General features: G+C 41.8%; 1 protein-coding gene across 3 annotated transcripts in view; it reads right to left on the bottom strand.

The window, feature by feature from the left end:
* Positions 1–23,716, bottom strand: part of MYOM1 (myomesin 1) — a 116,219-nt gene that overhangs the window by 72,308 nt on the left and 20,195 nt on the right. For 2 of the 3 annotated variants that reach the window (XM_075494429.1, XM_075494427.1), the window contains exon 1: positions 1,808–1,941. The exons of the other annotated variant lie outside the window; for it this stretch is intronic. The gene's annotated coding sequence lies outside the window, so the exon portion shown is untranslated. Of the gene's footprint in view, positions 1–1,807; positions 1,942–23,716 lie in introns of those variants that run through there. 3 annotated transcript variants of the gene reach the window in all.

Below are 23,716 nucleotides of genomic sequence, written 5' to 3'. Positions count from 1 at the left end.
TTATTCTGTTTAGTATCCTTACTAAAGATACTTTGTATCTTTAGATACTTTAGTATCTAATACCTATCAACATTTTGTGTTGTTATTTATTTCACTTTCACTTTAATACCTATCAACATTTTGTGTTGTTATTTATTTCACTACTTCCAGTAGTACGTAGTTCCTCTTAATTTCCCTAGTTTCAGAAGATTTCTTCTCCATTTTTCTTCATTGCTTTCTCTCCCAGCTCTGCAGGGCTAGGTTTAGGATTTGCAAGCCATTGTGATCTCTGCTGAGCAAAGTTAAGGCATACAGATGAGTATTGTCTCGCACACTGAAAGGGAAAGAACATGAGAACGTCCTGTTTTCCTTCTGTAGAGTACTACAGTTGTGTCCTTTCGTCTTCACCAGCTTTATTTGCAGCGTTGGCTGGCTTCACCACGGATAGAACAGCCACAACGCTAACAGCCATTCAGTCCTGTTGCTCAGAGATTCCCACAACCTTCCAGGTTTCAAAGTAAGGAAGGTGATCCAAAAGTATAAAGCACTGCATGTGCTGCCCGTTAAGGAGAAGTTAAATGAGGCATTCCATTTACATCTTCTCAGAGCAAAAGAACAAGCAGCGAACTTAAAGTCAGCATATTTAAAATGTATGAAAGCAACCTTTTTCTTCCAAACATAAAAGGTCTGGACCTCACTGTCCTCAGGAGTAAAAGGAGTTGTCTATGATATGAGTAAGAACTAAGGCAGTAAGGCAGGAGGTGAGTACAAAGTCAGGTCTCCTGGTTCAAATCAAAGGCCAACTCTTACCCACATCATATAAGAGGAAACTCCTTTCATAGGTATTTTATCACACTGTGAGTTGTGTTTTATATTTCCTGTGAAACGTCAAGCATTGCTCACAGGTCAGGATCGGTTAGTTACGCTAGTCTAATCAGATATAGTAGTGTGACAGTATTGGAGATGACAAGAAACTCTGAACCTTGTAAGGATTTGCTCCTATTTGGAGCACTGTCTGATTATCGGGTTGACTCCCATCTCTTAAGTTTTATAAAATCCATGCTACCTGCACCTACTTAGTTTGTGTCCACTGATCAGCCCTCTTTAGTGTGAGGGCAACACTCCCTCTCAAGATCTGAGTAGGATTTCATAACTGCAGAGCTTGGCCTAAAAATATTAGTGGCCATAGTTAGATGAATATGCAGGGTTTGGAGCTATATGTTAGCAGCTGTTGAACTGAATTTTCAAAATTCTTCCTGAGCAGACAGACAGTTCTGTACTTGTTCATAGGTCGTGGCTACACATTAAAGGAAGTTATTTTATCGGCCTTACCTCTTGCACTACTTACCAGTCTGTGTAATTCTTTAAAGATCTACTCCATCAACCAGTAAAAACAGTGAAATACATAAAACCAGAAACACTTATAAGCAGGAAAAAAAATGATAACATTTCCTTCAGCTCAGTCAATGGCTTTACAAATCACAACACATGCTGTGCAACTAGAAAATATCTAGATTATTTACACATTCTCTAAGCCCAAAGGAGGTTACATGACAAATTCCTCCTGTATCTCAGTAACCCACGCTTCATTTGAGAGTACAGTGACAATATGCAAGGATAGTTGAGTTGATAATAAGTGAACCCTTGCACTACTTTGCTTTGTTTCTTTCACAGCTGAACCCTCAGATGTCTTCAATTCATGTCCACAAGTCCCTCAAATAACTGCTGAGCTGAGAAGAATAAAGGCAGCTACTATCAACTCGGCATTACGGATTCAGATTAAAAATATTTGAACATATAAAATCTTCTGTCATAAAGGAACACTTACCAGGGCCCAAATGAATGGCAGCAAATGGAATAGCTTTCAAGTGGATGAATAGCAGAAAAACACAGCAACGATGAAGCCAGCAAAGAAAGAGGTAGTCAGGACGAGGGGTAAGGACTGGACTTCAAGGTCCAGAACAAAAATAATGCCTGCAGTCAGTGGAATGTCAGAGCCCCAGTCCAGACCTTTTATGGCTGGGGGGATGATAAATATAGCATCGAAGAGGAAGAGAGACAGAGACAGATACCGATACCCTGTGCTATCTCTGTGCAAAGACACGATGACAGCAGCTTCAAACTGAGAGCTCTCCCTTTTAAGTATCTTCACTGAATTCACTATAAAAATCAGCATTCCAATTCAAAATTATTTTTAGGATTTTTTTTCCTTTGTTAAATCAGATTTAGGAGAGAAAAAAAATGTTTTGTGTCATGAACCAGAAAGTAGGAACCAGCCCCTGTATTGGCCTTTGCCATGGTACAAGAATATGAATGTTTTATGTGTTCCTTTCTTCTTTTTTTTTTATGTCAAGCCACAGTGCATGTAATGCAGATATTTCAGCTTAATGACAGACAACCTAGAGAAGCAGTTAGCAGCAAAACCCTATACAGCCATAAAACGTGTTACAATTCAATAAAAATGTTTCTTTGTTCTGTTGACAAGGTGTTAGATTTGATGCAGCCCAGAAGGCCAACCATATCCCAGGCTGCATCAAAAGCAGCGCGGCCAGCAGGTCGAGGGAGGTGATTGTGCCCCTCTGCTCCGCTCTCCTGAGAGCCCACCTGCAGTGCTGCGTCCAGCTCTGGAGCCCTCAGCACAAGAAGGACATGGACCTGTTGGAGCGGGTCCAGAGGAGGGCCACGAAAATGATCCGAGGGCTGGAACACCTCTCCTGTGAGGACAGGCTGAGAGAGTTGGGGTTGTCCAGCCTGGAGAAGAGAAGGCTCCAGGGAGACCTGATTGTGGTCTTTCAATAGTTAAAGGGGGCTTATAAGAAAGATGAGGACAAACTTTTTAGCAGGGCCTGTTGTGACAGGACAAGGGGTAATGGTTTTAAACTAAAGGGTGGTAGATTTAGACTAGATACAAAGAAGAAATTTTTTACAATGAGGATGGTGAAACACTGGGACAGGTTGCCCAGAGAGGTGGTAGATGCCCCATCCCTGGAAACATTCAAGGTCAGGCTGGACGGGGCTCTGAGCAACCTGATCTAGTTGAAGATGTCCCTGCTCTTGCAGGGGGGTTGGACTGGATGACCTTTAAAGGTCCCTTTGAATCCAAATGATTTTATGATTCTATGATCTCCAGCACCAGGAGCTACTCAGCTACGTTAACTGTATGGGCTTTTGGTCTTTGCTCCCAAGCACAGAAAGTACAGCCAGCAAAAAGTTGTACAGTCATAGAAATGGTATCTTGGCTCAGGAAACTGGCCAAACCTGCAACAGGCAGAATGAAAAATGGGAGCCCTAATACAGCCTTTTCTTCCCCCCAATTCTGTGCCAATGGCAGTGCCACTGAGCTATAGAATCTGGGCTATAATACATATTTTTAATTAGAGAAGGTAGGGGCCTCAGTGGATGGACTCCTGGATTCTATTACAGACTCCTGATCCACTCCTTACCTGTGGGTCATTTGCACTGGCATCTTAAAAGACTTAATGACATGCAAATTGCTTTTGAACATTTCAGAGAGAGATGTAGAGAAATGAAAACAATTAAACATCTTGTTTCTCTGCTCTCATTGCAATATAATTTGTATAGATCACAAGTGGGATATAAAAATCTAAACAACATTTTTCAGTGTTTTTCTGGGTATAATGACACTACCAAGTCCAATAAAGTTTTCAAATTCTGTGCTGATTCTGTTTATTCTGTAAATAAAATGGAGATAGAGTGTGACAGCAAAATCTTTTGGGTTCTTTAATTATTTTGGCACTTAAATTTACACAATTCTATCTGGCTTTAAAATGAGATAATATCCACAGCTAATTTTAAACCACTTAACTCCTATTTGAATATCAAAGTACATGTTTCAAACCACTTCAAGCTCTGTAAGTCTCAGAATCCCTGTGGCACTGTGTATCCACATTTAGTGACATCAGTCCTGGGAGACAGACTCTTTGGAAATTTTAGTTCTGTCTAATTAGAATTACATAGTGCCAGAGACCAGTTTGTTTTTCAAATGGGAAAGCTGGAAGATGAATTTAGAACCTGACACAGTGGAATAAATAGCTTTCTAGACTGTTTGTCCACTGAAGTTTTGAGAGCTACAGCATCCTGTAGCTGTGGGTATTAGTCAAATTCCACAGCATCCAAGTCCACCTCTTTCATTACAGTACAGTCCTAAATAAAACTAGCAAAACATTTTTTGGAGGAAAGAGTTTTTGAGTATGTATGCTGTCTTCTGGAATTTATTTTCAAACTTGGGTCCAGTTTTCTGAATGAATTCCCCAAAAAAGACATTTTTCTCCAGAAAAAAATCACTTTGGGAAAAATGTGCTATTCTCCATTTCACCCTAATTAGCCATCTTCATAACCCACTGAAGACAAAGGAGATCTGTGTTCCCTTACCTTCACCCATGAGAAGGTCTTAATCTCCAGGTAAAGTCAGTCTCTGTTTCTGTTTATTCTCTGTGTCACTCTCGGTTCATGTATTTCACATGGAATCAGACTTGTAACAGAAGGGACTAAGAGCAGCCTACTGCAGCTTGAGAGCTGGGCCTCAATAGCATGCAAAAGTAGGGGGAAATAAATTAGGTTTTTCATTAGGAGTGCTGAACGTTACTGCTTGTTTTGCAGTAGGCGCTGGAGGTGCTGGTCCGTTATGATCCCAGTAAGAAAGGCATTCAGACTCTGTAAGGTATCAGTCAAAAAATGTTATGTATTAGAGCTAACACTATAAGAAGAAAATAGTATAGATAATCTTACATCCCCTTATATGCTCAGAACCCCAAGCGGTGTAGCATCAAACAGGACTCCAACCCATGTGCAGCACACCGTGCAGACCAGGAGAAAAGGAACCTCCATTTCAGTCATTCCAGCTGTTACAGGATTTTCTTACAAGAAAACAACTCTATTTATCATTTCTACTGTCAAACAGAAAGGATGTTCACATGAGAACTTCTCGTGGCACTGTTGGATACAGGCAAGGCCACACCGCTGGTGTAATTGCTGGTACGGAGTGGGAGCTGCCTGCAGGCTCCTCTGTGCAATTAGTTGGCAAAGTTTATCCTGCAGCCAAGGGATGTGGGCAGCAAAACACAGCCTGAAGGCCATGCCGTACCTGCAGCACAACCTGGCACGGCACAGCACAGGCCTGGTCATGCTCTGGTTAATCACCGTGTGGATCACTGTCTCCTCCATGCACAGAGGTCTCCGGTCAGGACCACTGCATGGTTCCACCTCTGGTCCCGGTTGCCTCACTGCCAACGCGTGCACAGGAGAGAGCAGGCTGTGCTCCTTCCTTCTGCTTGCTGACAGGCAATGACGGAAAATAATTTTTTAATAAATTTAGCAAAGCCCACCTGTACCTGGTCCTGTTTGAAGTTATCTTTCTACACCATGGGTGGCCTGAACCATACACACTACTCCAGAAGAAGTTTCATTAGACACCATTATTTTCATACTGTGACACATTTCTGTCTCTGCTGGAAAAAAAACTCAACTGATAAACTTTAGAATTGCATTGGCCTTTTTCACACTTACGTTACATTGGCGGCTCACAGTCGTCCTGACTGATGAACGTCTTCAGATCTCTTTAGTCCTCTGTCACTTCCAGCTGAGGCAATCTAATGACATCTTACATCTTATGACCTTAAACTTTGTACTACTGAATTTCATCTCTATTACTCTAAGTCTTACTCCTATATAATATTCTAATCCTTCTTTGAAGGGCGGATGCCCCTCAATGTTATGTAGTCAGTAAATTACATTAGCACCTTCCTATTTTTTGATAATAAGATCACCAGCAAAAACATTAAATATTGGTCCCAAGGCTGTTCCTTTGCTACGAAAATCCCTCTCCCACTTCTTCCCCTCTCAACAAAACCTGGTGTTACTCATCTAGTCATTGGGATAGATTGGCTTGTCTGCCCTACACCTTTTGTGTACATTCTCCATTTTAATTAACAGTTTTCCAGGTGGTGGGGTATCAAATCCAGATGGACTCAATCAGTTGCATTTCTATTGTATGGAAAATGATTTATCATGTTATTAAAAAAAATAGGTTACTTGATCTGTTCTTCTTGATTTTGTTCTTCTTGCTGTAGATGGGTTACATGATTTATTCTTATTGAGCGCATTCCATCCAGATTTCCATTTCCCTCCAAACCTTTGATAACTTTTTCTTCAAAACCTGTTTTAAAGCACAATTTTTCCAAAAGCCTTTCAAGCTATTGACTGTTGGTGCCTCGATCGATTTTTCATTATACAGAAATATTTGCCTTACCATTACTAGTAACATTTATTCCACAGTGTCTCTCTGGGAACTGGAAGTGTCCCACAACAAGTCAGTTGCTGGCAGCATTTATTTTCCTTCGTAACATTTTAAAGGTTTCTGTTTGTATTAAAACCTCACCCTGAAAATCTATAGCAGACCCCCAGAGCTACTCCAACAGAAAATTCTTATAATTTCTTTAAGTGCTTTTGGCACTTACGTGGTTTTTCAATCCATAGTATCTCCTGTCATTTTAAATGACATACTGAAGCAGATGGTTGTTAAATGTCCCATACTGTATCTGTCAATCATCTTTCCTAAACAGCACAGATCCTTCAATACCTTTTTTCCAGTAATGATGGATAGTTTCTGTTATCCTCACTCTATTTAGTTTTGCATCTTGGAAAGACTGGCCAAAACACCTTGACACACCACTGCTGAAGGACCAGAGAGTCGCTCCAACCGCAGGTAACCCAAAGCCAGAAAACTTGACTGAGGTATAATATTTGAGCTCTTGCCGTTTAGTTGCACAGCTTTTAGAAGCAGATAATATGCTTCAAAATAGGAGTTAAGTAGTTTGGTCAGGATATTGGCCAAATGCATGTTCCCGATGCCTGGGGCTGGGGATGCCCAGGTGCCGCCTGGCTGCCCCGCTCCTGGCTGGGGTGGTAGGATGGGTCCTGGCTGGCAGGACCTGCCCTGATGGACCCCATGGGCAGCCCCCATGGCCCCCAGGGAGCCCAGACTCTGAAACAGTGACTTTGTATTGATTGTCCTCCCCTTTCCTGTTATCAAAAGTCTGTTTAACTGCACTATTTCATTACAAAGAAAACAAACTGTAGATATCATCTCACTCAGATTTAAGCCACTATTGCAATAATATGAAGCAATTGCCTCAGGTATTACAATAATCGTTACTACAATCATTCAGGCATAGCTAACACAAATTTACCACCCAGTACACAATAACAACTTTCATTTTTCTTGTCCTCACATTGATTGATGAGATACTTTTGAATCAATCAAATATTTCCATTAAAGGAAAGGATAGTGGCAATGTCTTAATAGAAAAAAAAATACTTTTAGCTATCACACTTGGAAATTATTTCTAATATAATAATTAAGCTGAACAAAGTTTTGAGGAAAATTTGGATCAGAAATTTACAAATTGATTGTTTTATTCAATACTCCCTGCAGGACAGAGCCATCAAATTTAAAACATCAGTTATGAATGAAAAACTCTTCCAGAAGTTGGGGACATAATGCAAAAATACCTGGTGAAGACAAAGAGGGGGAAATAGACTGGAGCTTAGTATTTGGAGCAGAGAAGGAGATACCCTGAAGAAAAGAAGGAACTGAGATTAGAAGGATCTGATGGGTGAAGGCACAAGTCAGACAATTCTGGTGATTATTTGTCATGTGTGATTTAGCTTTAAATGAAGTAGCTCAAACATCAACAGCTTAAGTTGCAGCAGCAAATGATTTTGAGACAACTGCCAAACCCACCAGGACTTTTTATAAGTATTTAGACGGTTAATCAAATGATTGGAATAGTTTTTTCCAGTCACTTAAAACATCTGCTATAGCTGGTGTCTTCAGGCCGCAGGGCAGTCATATTCCACGAGGACAGCAGTGTATTTAACCTTGAAATGGATCAATGCTGATTTTTATGTGATGGGCTGGTACTCTTGCTTCTCCATCCATGCTGTAGGGCAAGCTTCCTACGTTTCTGAGCAAGTTCAAGTTTGGAGACTCAACAAAAGGGACCAGCATCAGCTAAAATAAGATGCTTCAAAGACTAGAGAACATAAGAATTTGCAGGACAAGATTTCCTGACTGATGGTGGTCAGTACTAGAAGGTTCAGGAAAAGATGCAAGAAATCACACAGTGGACAGGTTTGCAATATCCTTTCCAAGGGGATGTTTCACCTTAACATTTGTTGTTTATCGGTTATTTTATGATCTTATAACTCATGTGACTTATAGGAGAAGTTGTGGTGGCTTAAAGAAGTCCTTTATTAAAAAAAACCCAAAAAATATTTTGAAAAGCTGTTTATAGTAAAACTTCAGAATTCAGTATAACGCTAGGCATACAGATAAGAGCTCAACCTTTACTGTCTCTCTGAAAATCAATTTGGATTTGGTTACTTTATAAACTGACGAAAGTTACTAGTTCCCATCTGTCTTTTTAGCTTGTTCCTGGCTTTCTACCAGAAGCTGTCAATGTCCTGTTAGCACGTCCGTGCCTCTTCCTCTGAAATCTCCTTCAGCAGGACACACCAGCAAGGTGGCAGCAGTCTTCCCCGGCAGCAACTGAAAAGGAGCAGAGGACCACTGCCTTGTTTCCAATGACTGGGATTCACAACCCAGCATCTTTATACCCAAAGCAAGCCTCGTAACTCACTGTAAGGTTAAACAACAGCAGTGGCAAAATGCGAATCCTAATCTAGCAAACCCATCTCCTCCAAGTCATTTAGCCACACTACATTTCAGAAGTGCTCCTCCAAAATACTGTGTTTGTGTATGCCACCAGTGAAAAATAATTACTTCTGGATGTGTCATTTACATCTCTTTTTGGTATTTCCACCATGTAAGCTGCAGTGATGTTGAGTGGGAGACATACACCATCTGGGCAACAGATGTGCCCAAAGCCCACCGGCTGCCGTGGCTCCCGAGGAAAAGGGACGGCGGGTTCACTGCCAGAGAAAGAAATCTCTGTGGCTGCAGGTGGGGGAACTAAGAGGAGGTACCAAAAGCAACTTACAGGGCAGGGGAGGGCCAAGCAGGGGGTGAGTTTCAGCTGTTAAAATATCCTCCTCTGCCTGCACAAGCAGCTGGCTTAAAAAGCAGAACATTTTTTTTCCTGGTAACAGCTATCACAAAGTATAGATTTATCCACGCTACATTTAACTAGCTAAATCCAGCACCAGCGATGGTGTAGCTCCGGCACCACGAAGCTCAGCATAGGACCTTTTCATCTGCTATTTACTGAGCTAATCCGTTTGGGGTGAGTTTTTCAGTCAGCCCTGATCTTGGCACTGCTGCATGTGTACAGCTAGCTCAAATGAACTAGTTAGTTTAAAGCTCTCTCAGATGTCTCTCTAGATGATGGCTATGTGGACAAATAGTTATTTTTTCAGCGCAAGAACTTGAGGTCATCAAGGCTCTGTTAAAACCCAGATGAGGCATATCACAACTGCACATAATGAAAAAGCCCTGTCTCCTAATGAAAACAACAAAAAAGAAAATTACTTACCTAACACAAAGAGTGCTATTAAGTCAAGGCTGTGCTTATATAGCCTTAATTCTGTCCCTGTGTCCGATTACGCGTCTATGCTTCCTACCACTTCTCCCAGTACACAGCACGCCCACGCTACGATGGATCACCTGCTCCCTCTCTCTCCTTCTTGTGCTATTCTTAAAACCTCTACTTTTGTTTATTTTTCATCTCCAAGTTTTTCCTCCAAGTTTTCACCTTTCTGCATGCTAATGTTGCTCCTCACAATTTGAGACAAAATATTAAACCATGATATTTGGCATGCCTTATTTGGTCTGAGAAATATATATATATATATATATATATATAAAGCTACCATTCTACATGCTCTCAAACAGGCAAATGGTATCCCAGGAGCTCAATTTCTGAACCCTTAAATAAGGTCTTAAAAGGCTGAGATATGACATAATATGGCAGACAAGTGACATATGGACCATTTTTGTTGTTGAAAGCACAGGCTGTAGCACTGTTGAGTGTACAGCCCAGCCTGCTCTGCATACTCAGCTTCTCATCTACAGTATTTTTCCATTTTAAATGGATGCTGAAAACAAATCATTGTCCATTTGAGCTAAAGATCTTCCCATTAAAAATCTTTATACTCTTTCACACCAACTACTTCGAATCTCTTCCACGCTTTGTCACTGCTCAATTTCTGTGTGGAAACTGTACAAAGATTTTATATGTGCTTGTAAATTTGACGGGCATATGTAATACAAATTTATTCAGAATATGCAAATTGTTAAGGAGAAACATTCTCTCACTCTCTTTTTTTTCTAACTCTGACGATGATTACTGTTGCTTTGCATAAATCACAGCAGAGCTGTGGGAACTGGAGAGATGTAAGATTCAAGCTTCCAGTGTGAAGTTATTTGTCAAAAATCTTCCGTATGCTGATATGCTTTCAAAAGAATCACCATTTAAGATTTAAAATATTGTATCCCACATCTCCCAGTTGTTTTATATTTTAAATATTGCTTCATTTAACTTTTATTTATAAGCCTGGATTTTTCATCAGTTCTTATTTTCTTATGTCAAAACTTTTCCATGTAGTGCCTGTCATGGCCATCTCAGCTAAACTTGAATTCCCTATGTGTTTTAAATTGGACCTCTTTCCATTTGAAAGAACAGTTGGGGTTTCTTTTACCTGTTTTATGAGTTTTTAAATAAAGAATTTCTGAATGTTGGCCCATAAAGTATTATATTCTTGCCATATTTGAAAACAGGCAGGAAGACTGCAAATATAAATGAAACTTATTTTAAGTCATTTTTATTTTTAAAAGTCTTTTATTCAAAACATCAAAGATCAGTCTAGCAGACAAAGAAAATTATTTCATGTGGAATCTGAAAGTAAACCCAGCTGCAAGATAATGGTTTGTGAAAGGAAAAACTGATTTTCTCCATGCCTGTGGGCCCTGTTCTTGCAGCCACTGGCTTTTCTGAAGTACTAAATGAACATGAGCTGGAGAAACCCTGCTGGAGGCTCTCACAGATGAGTAACTGTCAAGTGTTGCTAGTAGGCTGAGACAAAAACCTTCTCAGCACCAGATAAAAAAAAAGAACATTGAGAACTTCCCGTTCTTTTCTGAAGTCCAAGAAAACAAACTCACCCAATGACTGTAGCTGAACACCCCCATTTTGCTGGCCAACTTGGTAATTTGGTACTGCTCCCTTTACCAAACCATAGGAATCTGGGAAATTTTCCCAGTCTGTAACCATCACCACTGCATGCTACCCACGGCATAAGAATCAGAAGACTTTGGTTCATATTTCTTCTTTTTTATAGCACTTTTTGTCTTGTTATTCTGTGCTTTTCCTTTATTTTCTTCTCTTTTTCCTCTCTTTCCCCTGAGTATTTTGCTCTTCACAGGATCTTTGTATTGCTTGACTGCACAAAACACTGATTTCTAAATTTTCCTTACACCAGAGGGAATTATTAGTTAAAACAATGCACCACCAGCAGAATTTCTAAATCTAGCTCTACTTCAGTTGTGGTTTTCAATCACACTTCTCTCTAATGAGTCTGAATTGCATGCAGCAGTATAAGACCAGCCTTTTAAGCTACTCTGGTTTGCATCTCTGAAGTAAAATAAAAGAGCGGTTATTACTTTTATTGGATTGCATTTACGCACTTGGAACAATATTCAATTGCCAAGAAAGTCATTACTGATCTTAAGCAGAGAAAAATCTCTCTTGGAAAAAATTAAGCCTATGTGTAAGTGAAGGACTTCAGAAATTGGTCATATATTTTTGTAAGATAAGATTGTTGGTGTTAGACAGAGGACAAGTGTGCCATCATTTTACTGTGATCTCTCTATTGGCTATTATTTCTGATTAACCTTACGTTTGTAGAAATTTGCATACTGTTTTTCATCCCAGGGTACCATAATGCTAGTCCAGGTAATAATTTCTAGTAATTAGTTTACTATCAACATACAGTAAAGCACACCTGAATGGCAATTTGGATCTACAATGAGAATGGCAGAATCACAAAATAATTCAGGCTGGAAGAGACCTGGGAGGTCTCTTGTCAAACCTCCAGCCCAAAGCACAGTCAGCTGTGAGATTCAGCTGTGAGATTGTCCACGGCTTTGTTGAGTTGGGTCTTGAAAACCTCCAGCAATGGAGACTGCACCACCTCCCTGAGCAACCTGTCCTAGCCCTTGACTATTCTAACAGCTGAGAGTCAGGAGCATCACCCACAGATGCTCACAAATTTGGAGTTTCCCCTCCAGAATCATAGTTTGATTCTTTGTTTGCATTTTTTAAAAGCTGTGACATGTTTCTGGCTTTATAGTCTGGTGTTTGAACTCCTCCAGATAACCCCAATGCACACAGGTTGCCAGCACTCTGAAAGTTGCAGAATAATAACAGCAGACCATTTGGAGGTCTGATGACAGATTTGTTTTAAAAATCTCTGCAGTTTAAACAGTTCTGTATTTTACTATTGTTAGCGGTTCAGATCTGTTAGGACCAAAGTCATCCCCAAAGCCAGCAATTTATCAATGGCACAAAGCAAAGTGATTTTGCTCCATTGCACAATTTTCCAGTCTCTGTCCGTGGATGCAAAGCTTTTCTTCAGCCCAAGGCCTGACTTTTGACATTGACAGGCTCTAAAGAAGATTTCAAGGATATTTTTACATAGCAACCTACTTGCCCAATTTTCTATCTCCCATCCTATATTTTCTGAGCTTTGCCTTACCCTGGAAAATCAGTGGCAGAGCTCAAGTCATTGGGCTGGGAGCATTTGAAGGGATGCAGCTGGTGAAAGCCTCTCAGGATAACAGGTTTCCCTACAGTCAATTGGGTGCCATCACCAGAGGGGAGGTTTTTCCTAAGAAGGCAAACCTTGACATCTGGATGATCTCTGGACGTAGCTCCAGGCAGGGCTAGTGCTGCACCACTGCTAGATTGTCATGTGGGCTCACAGAGTTACAAACATTTAATATTAGCAAGCATATGATGTCCAGAAACGTGTTAGGTCTTCAGCTGCATGCCCAGATAAAGGATGTGGACCTGAGAAGAAAGAAATTATCTTTCCATAGGTGCTGAAAGAGCTGTATACCAATCCACAGAAGCTGAAGTGGTGTCAGGAGTTTAATGACCCATATGAAGGAAGATTAACTTCTTCACACTGGACAATGGCAAGGGAAAGCCACTGATAACAGTCATCAATGTTAGAGACAAGCAATCTGTATTTACCTTATTTAACACTGAAAGCACTGAGCTGTATAGACATTGCAAGCTGTGAGAACACGGAGCTGTGGCAACAATAGGCATTTTAAAATTTGAATCTGCTCACTAAAATTGCTGAAAAACATTAATTTTCAGAGCACTGCATCTCCAAATTACGTGTATAACTAATAGATCAGTATTCTGAATGTAAGCTCAGACTAGCTAATCAACCGCATGGTTATTTGCATAGATCAGTGAAAACTGCTGAAAGCAATATTGATATTCACAATCTCCAGCAAATACAGCAATGCCTTATTTGGTTTTTTAGTTTTTCTTTCCAAGTGTCAGATACAAGCATAATATTATTTCACTGAAAATAACTTTGAAGTAACGAGCAAACAGAAACCAACTGTACAATTCACAAAGCCCTGTAGTTTCAGTCCCTTCTCAGCGCAAGTTCTTAAAACAAGCTTGTAATGTCAAATTGATTTTGGAATTCAAATAATTTTACCTAGGAGAAGCAATTACCTGGGAAAGACACATCTTAAGAGCCCCAAAATACTTCAAGGAAGAAAGACTATATGTTAGGGCATTACTATTCAAGATGTAGTGTTCAGGGAGTTTGTGAGCAGCACTCACTAGGTGAGCTGCATATACACTTAATTAACAGCCATCTTTTTATAATGGTGGACTTAGAGTTCATGGGGAACTGAAGATTCATTCAACATCATCACAACTTGAGCAGGCAGACGTAGGGCTGCCAAATCTGAATACAGTCTCAGGGAACAGCTCCAGTAGGGTCCAGGAACACGGGGGTTATCCTCTCCCTGCCTTTTCTACACTGTGATCTCTGTCTCTTCAGTCTGCCCATGGAGGTGGAAGGCAACAAGGAGATAAGACGTAAGAGCCAAATATGTGCAAGACTGACCAGAGAATATAGCGCTGGAAATGGATTTCAGCCTCCAGTCACCTGAGTCAAATTTCAAACATTAAAACCCTGCCACATAACTGGCCTTGTAACTTCTCCTTCCTTTTTCTTTCCTTTCCCTGTAGCACAATTAAATGGAGATCTATTTCCAAAGTGCATTTGCAAACTATTTGGTATTTAAAGCTTTTGAGTCACAATCACTTTGCTGCTGCATAGCTACATCTTATTCTGAAAATGGTTTCTCTTAGAGTTTGTTCAGTAGAGCAGGTCCACCCCTACTTAGTGCCAGTATGAACTTCGCTGGCCGAGGAAGATGTTGCAACCTAATTCTCTGCAACAACTGGAAGGCTGGTGATCTCCTTGCTTTGCTTGGGTTTCTCCTGCTCACCTAGTAAACATGCTACATGGGCAGCTTGGCAGCCATTTGAAATCTGCCTGGGATCTGGCATTAATAATTCTGCATTTTTGTCACAGAATGTCTTTCATTCTGGTGTCCTTAGGTACACTTCTTTTGTGGTTAACGTTAGCTGTCTCCAGTTCAAGAAGCTGGAGAGATACCAGCATCCTGATTTTTGTCTTTCTTTGAGTCTCTGAATTGTTCTGATAAGTGTATTATAAAAATCTTTGCCTGCATATGCCCTTATTACTTGATCCCACTGTTGCTGGTAGTGAGCTGGCAATGGGACGGAAAAGTCTCTTTTGCCCAGGTACTTTCTGCTTTTGAACTTCTTATAATAATAGTTCCTCCAGCACTCATTCCCTGCGTATTAAAACAGGCTAGATGAGTAATTCAGAGAACTACACACAGAGGGCTGTACTCTTTATGGGTAGGCATGCACTGTACATGATCTTAAAATGCCTGCTAACATAATTGCAACACAATCTCTTTGTCGCAAGAGACGCCGCTCTGCATGGCCCATTACACTGCTAACCCCAACGGATACGATTCCTAATCTTTCTATCTATCATGAGAAAAACAGTGGAAGGAAGATAGCCTCTAGAATTATTATCTCTATATACATACAGTCTTTGGATTAATTAGAAACACTCTTACAGACAACAGCATAATCTTTGTGGGAATAATTAGAACAGTGATACAGACCCACAACACTCAGTGTTGTTAGATAAAGTGAGAAGGGTGTGGAGTCTGGAGTTCATATGATTCACTGCGTTATAAAGCTGATACCCAAGGACTAAATGTGCACAGCAGAAAATATGGGGCGTATCTTTGTTTACTATTTATAGTCCCATGCAAAACCAGAGGGAAAGCATTTGTCCACTAGATGTGTCTTATTTTCTATGAGATGGTCCAAATTTGAGCCCATCTGTTGACCATTGATCACCTCCTGGCAGTTCTTAGCCACAGTTACTGTATTTGCTCTTACAAAAAAAAGATTTATTTAAACATCGCTTTAGCTCTGGCCAAAGGCCAAAGAAAATTAAAGTTAGCTACAAGGGAGAGATCAAACTGAATAGTTCAAGCCTGTTTTCACATTCTGTGGTTTTATGAATTAAAGTTTTAGGTTACTTAACTTGCAGAGGCTGAACTTCTTGAAAGTTTTAGATTGTGATGGGATTTTGGGAAAAAGCTTTGCAATTAATCCACGCTGGGGGAAAATAGCAATATTTTGGGACCAGAAACATATTATTCCTAAAGATTTTTGCCAGTATTTTCTTGTATTTATCTATATATGATGAAGAAACAGTTTTCATCAAGCCTTTCAGAGACACCTTGAAATTTTTAATACATTTATTTATCATTACTTCTGCAGGTCTGAAAGCGTCATTAAAATAAAATACACAATGAACATTTTTCAGCCGATACCAGATTTCTCTCATTTTGCCCACAAAAAAAATGTTAACTTATTAAGCGTACCACAGTACTTTACATTTCCCATCAACAAAAAAGTCCTGTGTTTGGGGTTTCAGAGTGGAAGGGTGTGTGCTGCTCCGACAGCTGAATCCTCAGCCCCCGGCTGTAAGTGCAGGGCACATCTGAGACAGCCCTGCAAAAGGTATTAGCAGCTTCCTAACGCAGGGCTGATTTTCTGCTTACCCTCCTGCATCTGTGTAAAATTTTGCTCTTTCATTGTAGCTCTCTAGGGACCGTTACGCTAGCTGGCAGAGTAAATACAGAGGGAATATGTCCCTTCTCTCTGCTAACGCCAGCAGGGACTCACGACCAAGCGCAGCTGCGTAATGACTGCTAGAGGGTTAATAACAGCTGCTGATGAGCTCCAGAAATTCCTGGTGGAGCAATTAAATTTTTTTGCTGCCGGATTGCTAATGAAGAGGGGAGCAAGTCTGCCTGCTGGTCAAGCTCAGGTGAGCAGCGTCTGGTCTCATGCACGCGCTGCCTGCCCTAGCAGGGGGGTGCCTCCCCAGGAGGGTGCGGGAGCAGTGGGAAACCCAACCTGCAGCAAGGAAGCCAGAGTCCTGTGTTCCCCCGGCAGCTGCTCCAGAGAGAGCAGCGAGGGCTGGGCAAGCGGAGTCTGGTGGGAAAAGGGCCAGACAAGGACTTCAAACCTTCCGGTTGGAAAAGTGGGAGCTTGTCCTCTTCTCTTCCTTGAAATCGGTGCAAGGGGAGGAAGAGGGGGAAAAGGATTTTATTACATGTCAGTTACCCCAAGGAAGGCTTTTTGGGGTGCAGTCTTGGGGGGAGTATGGTCTGTCAGCAGCTATTCCGCAATATGCGGCACTCACAAGAAGACTACCTTTAAAATGTGACCAAATAGAGGGGCCGCAAAACAGTTTTTTCGATTCCGCCTACCATTTGCAATCAGCTCCTGTTCACTATTATCACTCCAGAGCCATGGGTCAGGTTACAGTTTTGGGTGGAGCATTTGAAAATGATTTTGCTTTCCCTTATCCCCACTTTCAGGTGGAGAAGTTGAGTCAAGTTACACAAGCCATTTCACCTTACCATCTGGTTTCTTGTCTCAAGGCTGCTTTCATGTGTAAAATGACCAGAGACCTAATACTTTGTTTTTTAAAGTGAGATTTCCTTTTAAAAAGCACAAAAGCTGGCTCTCTAAACAAGGGCTTTTGAGAAGTCTTCCCAGTTCATCAACAGAAAAAGTTGTATTTCCTTCCATAGCTGGCAGCAGGGAGCCAGTAGAGTCCTGCATGCAAGCAGAACATGCAGATAATGTTCAGTGGGATAGGCTTACACATAGGAAAATTTCAAAATATTTTATTTTAAAAGCATTTATACCTGCCATCAATTTTTCACAGTCCTCATTACTTTTCCTATGCTACACAAGGAAGAGAACATGTTCTTAATCCTAACATCAAAATTAACATGTTCCTGTGGACTATCCAGGTAGACTTGAACTAGGAAGCATGGCTAGAGAAGGAAGGTGTACCTAGAGCTTTGTGAAGCTGGGTTTAATTTTCTGTGTTCGTTTGCTCATTTTTTCATTGTAGTTTTTTCGGTCACTGCTGTCCATGTACTCACTTCATCAATTCTCGCTGAAAGGTTTCATAAACTATGAGTTCTCCATTGGCTTTCAGGTTTAAATGAAACTCACCCCAAATCTCTTTTTTTCCAGCTCTTGGCCTACTCTAGAATATTTGTTTCCATATACTTTCCAAGCACTTGAATATTTTATTCAACCCAGATTTATTCAAAATTTCCTTGTGGCCTGTTCTAAATTCAATCCAGATTCAGAGGAAGATTTGCAAACCTCATTTGAGCGGTAGGGCAGCTCTGGCTCATTGCACTCACACAGGTACCTCTGCTGAAAACAAGGAGACTAATTTTGTTATACAAGCAGAAAACATATGTACCATGGGTGGTGTTGATTACTATGATGTTGTACCTGTTATTGCATTTGTAACTTTGATTGCAATACTGTGATACAAAATGCTTTCCAACCCAGAAAAAAATATTTGAGCTTTTCATAAAATGGACATGCTGATTCCCAGCCTGGACCGAAACCAGAGAGACTGCTCAGGGTTTCATCAGAGGTGAAACTGTGATGTCAGGTTTCACAGAGCTTTAACAGCTGTGATAAACCAAGCTCTCAGGAAAGCTTCTGAAGCAACCAGATCTTGAAGATACTTCTGTAAGTTTCTGGTGACTGGGAAAAAGCAATTAATAGCAGTGAAGCAGAGCAAACGGGCTACTATAGCAAGGCAGACCCCCACTTTGTAAAATGTCCAGCAATTTCTCTTGGTAGAGGCAGGCAGACGCTCGCTACAGGTGTTTGAGGAACTCAGAAGCACCCCAAGTGTCACCCCAGAGCCCGCAGCACTTGTTGGGTCTTTCCCCTTCCTTTTCCAAATGTTGTGGTTTAGCCCTACTCAGCAACTAAGCCCCACACAGCCGCTCGCTCACCCTCCCCTCCGGTGGGATGGGGGAGAGAATTGGAAGAGCAAAAGTAAGAAAACTCATGGGTTGAGATAAAGACAGTTTAATAGGGAAAGCAAAAGCCACACACACAAGCAAAGCAAAACAAGGAATTTGTTCACTCCTTCCCATGGGCAGGCAGGTGTTCAGCCATCTCCAGGAAAGCAGGGCTCCATCACGTGTAACGGTGACTTGGGAAGACAAACGCCATCACTTCAAACATCCCCCCTTTCCTTCTTCTTCCCCAGCTTTATATGCTGAGCATGACGTCATATGGCATGGAATGTCCCTTTGGTCAGTTGGGGTCAGCTGTCCCAGCTGTGTCCCCTCCCAGCTTCTTGTGCACCTGGCAGAGCATGGGAAGCTGAAAAGTCCTTGATTTAGTATAAGCACTACTTAGCAACAACTAAAACATCTCTGTGTTATCAACACCGTTTTCAGCACAAATCCAGAACGTAGCCCCATACTAGCTACCATATAGAAAATTAACTCTATCCCAGCCAAAACCAGCACATTCTCCACTCCTTATTCCATACCATTTACGTCATGCTCAGGTCTCACAGTATCCAATACATTCCCATTACCCACCATCAGCCTTCCCATCCTTTGATACAATACACAGATATCATTCCCTTAGTCTATGGACCACCCCTGTGAAATGTCTGCAGAATGTCCACTGAGTTCATTTCGCCCATGCCTTTGGGCTCCATGTGTTATGGTGGTCACTCAGGGCAGGAGAGGTGGTGTGTTTCTCGGAGTTACTGGGCACCAAAGCCGGCTCAGGTCGGGTCACTGCTGCGCTTGCACCGCTTCTTGTAAGGCTTCTCCTTTGGTTCGGGTGGTTCCGGCTATAGTAATTCCTATAACATGCAACTCAGATCCTGGGTTACAACAATTTAAAGCTATTTCCATTACAACCTCCACCCCTGGTCCCTTTGGGCACAGCAGGATTTAGCCCCAAATCGATTCAATGCCATTTTACAGCGTCCCCTCCCGCCTGTGGCGGTACCGGACTCCGCCGGCCTCTCGTTTCCTGCCCAGGCGAGGAGCTCCCCTTGCTGGCGGCAGCCGGTACGGGAGCTGCCGGGCGGCTCGTACTGACACGACGGCGCCCAGCTCGAGGTCGGAATTAGACATCAAGGGGAGTCAGTCATCCTCAGCCTCCCCAGAGCCTGAAAGCAGTGCGGGTTTCTGGCAGTGGGGCGAGGAGGGAGCTGCCGGGAGGACGGAGCCTGGCCCCGTCCCGGGCCCGGTGCACGTACTGCTGCGCTGCCTCGCGTCTGCATGGAGTGTCTCTGCCCCAGGCTTCGCAAGGACAGTACGGAAAGGTAGCAGACTACTGCTGTGAATAAAACAGGCATCTTCCTCCTGGAGGAAGGCACAATCGTAAGAGCTACTTCATCTTAAAGGTAGCACGGTCAACATCCACAGCCATCAGGGAAGGAAAGAACCTGGGAAAAATAAAACATTTATAGTACGAGACTGTGCTTGTTTTGGCTGGGATAGAGTTAATTTTCTTCACAGTAGCTAGTATGGGGCTGTGTTTTGGATTTGTGCTGGAAACAGTGTTGATAGCACAGGGATGTTTTAGTTGTTGCTGAGCAGTGCTGACACAGAGTCAAGGCCTTTTCTGCTCCTCACCCCACCCCACCAGCGAGTAGGCTGGGGGGGCACAAGAAGCTGGGAGGGGACACAGCTGGGACAGCTGACCCCAACTGCCCAAAGGGACATTCCATGCCATATGATGCCGTGCTCAGCATATAAAGCTGGGGAAGAAGAAGGAAGGGGGGATGTTCGGAGTGATGGCGTTTTTCTTCCCAAGTAACCGTTACGTGTGATGGAGCCCTGCTTTCCTGGAGATGGCTGAACACCTGCCTGCCCATGGGAAGGAGTGAATGAATTCCTTGCTTTGCTTTGCTTGTGTGCGCGGCTTTTGCTTTCCCTATTAAACTGTCTTTATCTCAACCCACAAGTTTTCTCACTTTTACCCTTTCAATTCTCTCCCCCATCCCACCTGGGGGGAGTGAGTGAGCGGCTGTGTGGGGCTTAGTTGCCAGCTGGGGTTAAACCATGACAGACATATATAAATTACAGGATAAAGATTACAATAGGGGCTTAACAAATGAAGGAATGCTGCTGCAGAGAACAGGGATGTCTCACCTGCCAACCAGGGAGATCTGGGAGTCCTCACAGTCAGAGCGGCGGGAATGTGGCCGTGCTGCTCCCAAACCTGATCTGCTCACACAGCATCCACATCAGGTTTGTGCACCCCCCAATTACTGCACAACCTGCATAACCTGCCCACAGATAAGTAAGGTGTGACAGAAGTTGTCACAGAGTAGAATGGGCATAGAGGATGGATGGACCGCTGTTCCTTTTATTTACTTCCAGTGCTTGCAATGCCCAGTGCGTGGCTTGACTCCTTGCATTCCACATTAGAACCAGGTTTTGTCCCAAAATGAAAGGACAAATCTACTTCACACGTAATGCAACAGTACTAAACGAGAGAGAGATGCATTTGCAAGATTAAAAAGAAAAGACCATTGCAGAGATGTTCAAACTAAACACGTTCCTGTTGTACTGTCATGGCTGGGAAAAAAGTAATGTGGCCTGGGAAAAAAAGGAATGTAGCAGATAGAAGTCTCTGGAAAGAGCAAGAAAGATAAATATAAGATCTGCTGTCATCCAGCGTACTGTAATCAAAGGTAACTGTATTTTTAATCATTACTTTGTAGTTATTTGCTGTTCAGCAATACCAGAGGACTAACTCACTACATAGACACAGCTTTTCAGTGTGGACAGCCCACCAAAGTGCTGTTTTTTAACACTTCAGACACTTCAGTCATTTCGCTTTCACATGCTATCGCTCATGGCCTCATGGTGCGGCATGGAACAGCAGCTCGGCTTAGACCACGCTTTTGTTTGGTTTGTTCTCAAGCGTACTGACGTCACTTTGCATTTTCAAAATGTTTCTTTACTTCGGCTGTGAACGGGACATCCGAGCTGTGCAAGAAGCAAACGGACAATAAGGGTAAAGCAGCTCAGCCTGCACCGAGTCAGCAAGCAGCAGCACCACTGACTTGTCTGCAGGCACATCTTCATGGGTCAGTGAGGCGCAGGGCCATGGTCCCGCACGAGGAGTGCCCTAGGAGCAGCGCTGCCAGGCCCGCGGTGTGGCATCCGCCTTCCACGTGCTGGTATCAGCCCGAGTTGCACGGTTTAAGTAAACTCATGTTATTCACGGCAGTGTGGAAGATGTGCGTTGATTGCTGGAATTGGTAACAAGTTAAAGCATGGTCCTTCTTTCCTGACTGTAAGTATTGGCGATTCCCAGAATGTAACTATAATCCGGCTTCCTTGGTTTATTTTATTTAGTAGTCCGACTATACTATTGTTTATGTAACTGAATACCATAAAATAATATATTCTCCTGACCTTTGTTGCAAATGTATTAAGTTGTTGTTGTTATATTTTGTTATTGTTATTATTATTATGTAACTACTTTGGTAATTGTTTCATTTCTAGACCAAGGTAATAAAACATTTGAAAAGCATTAGAGAAATTGCTAAATTTGACATATGGTTAGAGTAGGTAAATCATCTACTTGAGGACAGTGCTCAGCTTTGATTTCTTTGAATGTTCTAGGTCCCACTGAGTTGTTTGTTTGGGTTTTTTTTATGCAGCATGAGCTTCATTAAAGTATGCAGTTCATTAAAGTATACTTCTCCCAGTAAAATAGATCCTCACACTGATGAAGAGGTGTGACATTCTGGCCCTTTACCTCTGTATGGCCAGGATTTTGCTGGCTGCAGACTCTTCTTGGTAAATTGGTATAATTCATTTTAGGCTGCCATTGCCAGCCTGGATTGCAATATGATCCTTTCCGTGGAGGGGAATCATATTGTATATATGTGGAAAATACCAACCTACATGCAGAATAAGGTATTATTGAGAGTGAGGAGTTCCCCAAAAGTATATAGAAAGCAGCAGTGGAGATCCTTACAACAGTGGAGCATTAAAAGACATGGAAGATGCAAAACGCGGTGATGCCAGTGACCAGGCAAGCCCAGGAAGGCAGACCCTTCCCCAAACAAGCCACCACAGAGGAGTTCCTGGGCAGATTGCCTGCTAGCCAAGAGAGGAGCCTGGTTGCTCTGTTAATAGTGTATTTACTGCAGTGAGACTATCCATGCATACAAAAGAGACACCAACCCAGAAGGATTAGCCTAAATCTAGCATATATTCAAGACTGAGAGTTTACAAGCAGCCTTGGAAAATTTCTTCCTTTAGGGACCTCTGGCCTCTGAGGAACCAGCAGGTAAGTCACTTTAAAGTTATTTAGGTGCCCAAAGATCGGAGGTTCATAGGTGTTTTGGAAGTGTGCAAGCTTCTAAATCCCATTGAAGGTAGACTCTGAAACTACTTATAGAATACCCTTTTACATTCCCACCTGCAGCTTTTATGTATCACTGGTTGTTTAGCTCACCTGTGCTTCAATTTCACCATCTGTAAAGTGGAACTCATGATGCTTTTATACTGTCTAAAGAAGTTTAATGAGAGCTAACGAAGAAGAATGTTACGAATCATGTGGGGTTTTATAACTGGTCAATTATTTTTTCTGCAAATGGGATTGCTCTTCATGAATCAATATTACTGCCATCTGTATTTCTTAAAGATGCCTGAAATCTAGTGAGTCTCTAAATTTCTCCCTAATTCTCAAAATAAAAGGTTGCACACCTTTTCCCATTAAGAAATGATTCAGAAAAAAAAATCTTGCGAAAGGTCAATGGGCAATAAGGTAAACTCAGCTATGGTGATTTAGAGTATAGGCTAAAGTCCTCCATGGTTAGTCAATATATTAAGTATTGCTCATTAGGTTAAATATTAAACCTGGCAGCTACTCATATCCAGACGTGTCAGACACAGATCCCAGGTATGAAGGCTCGTTCTGACAGGTCTTCCTACATATTTATTGTTCACATTTTAGCCTTTGATTGTTCCTTTATTCGTATATTTTTCATTATTTCAATTTTGGGTAAGCTAAAAAATTATTTTAGAATAGATCATTAAAATAAGTATAAATCATTGAGTTAATATTGTATCAAGTTTTGAAGGAAAAAATTAGGAAATCATTGTTATCGTATATTATTCATTTCATTGTTCGATAATAATACAACCTCTAATATAGATAAAGATTCCCCTTCCTGCTCTTATCAAGGCTGACTCTGCTAAATTACACATCAATTTTGCCAC

This window comes from Mycteria americana, chromosome 2, assembly GCF_035582795.1.
Source record: "Mycteria americana isolate JAX WOST 10 ecotype Jacksonville Zoo and Gardens chromosome 2, USCA_MyAme_1.0, whole genome shotgun sequence".
Taxonomy (NCBI): domain Eukaryota; kingdom Metazoa; phylum Chordata; class Aves; order Ciconiiformes; family Ciconiidae; genus Mycteria; species Mycteria americana.
This window is presented reverse-complemented; position numbering and strand designations above follow the sequence as displayed.